This window comes from Sceloporus occidentalis, unplaced genomic scaffold, assembly GCF_023333645.1.
Source record: "Sceloporus occidentalis isolate IW3139 unplaced genomic scaffold, rSceOcc1.0.p SCAF_312, whole genome shotgun sequence".
Taxonomy (NCBI): Eukaryota; Metazoa; Chordata; class Lepidosauria; order Squamata; family Phrynosomatidae; genus Sceloporus; species Sceloporus occidentalis.
Genome location: NW_028317292.1, coordinates 8,484 through 11,668, shown reverse-complemented (window position 1 = coordinate 11,668; position 3,185 = coordinate 8,484). Strand labels below are relative to the sequence as shown.

Genomic DNA, 3,185 nt, shown 5'->3' with positions numbered 1-3,185 from the left:
AGCACCAGCCCCATCCTTAGTACCCCCATTTATGCCCAGACTATAACTAGGCAAAGGTATGAAATGATTCTTCATTTCATGCATTTTAATGACAACAGCCTGTGCCCCCCTAAGAAGCACCCCCAGTTTGATAGGCTCTACAAAATCCACCCCCTGATTAGCCATCTCGCTGCCAGGTTTCCAGAGGTTTATACACCAGGAAAGAATATCTGTGTGGATGAATCCCTGATGAAATATAAAGGAAGGCTGGGATTCAAGCAGTATATTCCTTCCAAGCGCTCTAGGTATGGAGTGAAGGTGTATAAGCTCTGCGAGAGCGAGACAGGGTATACTCATGCCTTCCGGGTAAGGATAGCTACCTTGACCCTCCAGGTTGCCCAGAACATCTGGGCACCAGTGCCAAGATTGTTTGGGACCTAATATTCCCCCTTATGAACAAAGGCTACCACTTGTATGTAGATAACTTCCCTTTGTTCAAGCTGCTGTATTGTTTCGATACAGTAGCTTGCGGTACTATAAAAAAGAACCGCTTGGGTTTCCCACAACACCTGGCACGAACCCGGCTAGGAAAGGGGGAGACCTCAGCTCTACGTCAAGAGGAGCTTTTGGCATTGAAGTTCAGGGACAGAAAAGAGGTGTGCATGCTGAGCACCATCCACGATGAGAGAACCGTGGAGGTTTCTGTCCGTGGCAGAGCTGGGGTCACTAGAAAGCCAGTGTGCATCAGGGCCTATAATAAGAACATGGGTGGAGTTGATCTGTCAGATCTACTCCTACAGCCCTACCTCATTATGAGGAAGACAAAGGCCTGGTACAAGAAGGTTGCAATTTACCTAATGCAAATTGCAACCTATAACGCTTTTTTGTTGCACAAAAAAGCAGACACTGGGCTGAAACTGTCTTTTTTGCAGTTTCAGCTCCAAGTAATTTCAAGTATCTTGTACCGTGATGCACCTGGTCCCCAAGTGGTGATGGGAACCAGCAGAATTGGGGCTACCCATTTTATTTTTAAAATACCTCCTACAGCAAAGAAGCAGAATCCCCAAAAGAGATGCAGTAACATAGTAACATAGTATCATAGTTCATAAGGTTGAAAAAAGACCAAAGTCCATCAAGTTCAACCTATATACATATTGTGTCCCTACTGTGTTGATCCAGAGGAAGGCAAAAAACCCTTATGAAGCAGATGCCAAGGAAAATTCCTTCCCGACTCCAAATATGGCAATCAGAATAAATCCCTGGATCAACGTTCTGTCCCTATTAATCTAATATCCAGGGTATGCTACAGCAGGGGGCAAAGAAAGGACACCACATTTTACTGTCCAGATTGCCCTGGAAAACCTGCACTTTGTGTCGGTGACTGCTTCAAGTTGTATCACACAGTTTCCCATTTTTTATTTTTTTTTTTGTTCCTGCTCCATTTTTGTATTTTTTTTTTTTACATTTTTTGTTACATTTACTGTTTTTTAGCTTTTATTTGCTCCACCATTTTTTAAGCGTTTTTATTTGCACTGTCAAGTGAACCCTGTGTCCATTCTGTGGCATGAGGGACCGCTTAAGGTGCTAGATCAAATCCCTTCTTGGAGATAGGCCAGTCTTTCTTGTAACCTGTCCCTACTGATAGTTGGGCACAAGCATTTTTCTTTACCCAGATGTAAAACTTCCTAGTTGAAAAACTGAATTGCTCATGTTCCAAATGTGGCCCTTTTGCCCCCAAACAATCTGACATGCATGTGGGGTATCAATGTACTCAGGAGATGTTGCTGAACACATATCGGGGTGTTGTGGGACAGTGACATATACCAGGAGCTGTAATTTCACACCTGAAGTACAAAGTGTGTGAAAAAAAAAACACCAAAAACAATTACTATCACAAACTTTGACAAGGGTTGGTGGTAGGATTAGTGCATGGAAAGGGTTAAGCTATCAGCATCTAAAATACCCTGGGGTGTCTAGTTTTCAAAAATATATGGTTTGGTGGGGTAAATTTAATTTGCTGGCTTCAAAGATGCCCCAAATACCACATGGAGACAAAATTACCAGATTCAGAGAAAAATGGTTTTGAATTAGCAAAACGCTACTTGTACTTATTGCCCCATAACGTGTAGAAGCAAAAAAACATAAAAACATTGGGTATTTTTAAACTCGGGACAAATAGTAGAATCTATTTAGCGGGTTTTTTCAGCAGTTTTTTTATGATGAATAAAAGATTTTTCAAATAAAAGTGAGAATTTTTTTTTTTTTTTTTTAATTTTTCGTCATATTTTATTATTTTTATTATAGGAAATTACATCATATGGAAAAAATTATGGTGTCTGAAGAAAGCCATTCTTGTCCTGAAAAAAACAATATATAACTTGTGTGGGTTCAGTAAGTGGGTTAAGAGAAAATTACAGCTAAACAGAAACACCGCAGAAACGATAAAACAGCCATTGTCACGAAGGGTACAAAAAATAGAATCAGCCTTTGTCACGAAGGGGTTAATTATTTAATTTTGTGTTGTAAACCATTGTGTATTTTTTCTTTGAGAATAGCTATGAAATATCAAGCATTAATGATGGACACCCATTTAAGTAAAAACACTTGAAAGCTTGGAAATCATTTGTCCAAAAATGATTTGGACAAATTTTTCATTTTGACACTCTAGTAACATAGTTCATAAGGTTGAAAAAAGACCAAAGTCCAACCTATCTTCCTCTAAAGGGCATTGCATTGGAAAAAGTAGAAAATGAGAAGGACTTGGGTATAATTGTAGACCATAAACAAAGCAACAAAGTGCAGTGCCAGTTAGTGGTTGCAAAATCCAGTAAGGTATTGGCATGCATAAAGAGGAGTATTAAATCACGAGATGTAAGTTGCACTTTTCTATATTGAATCTCATCTGCCACTTATTTGCCCAGTTCCCTGGTTTATCCAAATCATTTACAGTTCCTGTTGTGTTGTTATACAGAGAATAACTGAAAACAGCATTTTAACACTCTCAACAATTAACCCGAACACCAACATGCTTCATCATTAACCCCTTTCTGTCACATTTCTCTTCCTGGCACTATAGGGGACCCTCCTCCTTTTAGGACATTCGCACAAACAAACAAAATTAGCAAAGTTTATTGATATTAAAATTCATACCAATCCAAATCAGGCCGAAGGAATAGCATAAAAATCTAGTTTTTATTGTACAAATA

General features: G+C 39.2%; 1 non-coding gene across 1 annotated transcript; it reads left to right on the top strand.

Moving 5' to 3' along the window:
- Nucleotides 1-1,506: 1,506 nt before the first annotated feature.
- On the top strand, nucleotides 1,507-1,636 carry LOC149274899 (small nucleolar RNA SNORA35). The gene has a single exon (XR_016279417.1). It is a non-coding gene; the product is annotated as a small nucleolar RNA SNORA35 (small nucleolar RNA).
- The last annotated feature ends 1,549 nt before the right edge of the window (nucleotides 1,637-3,185 follow it).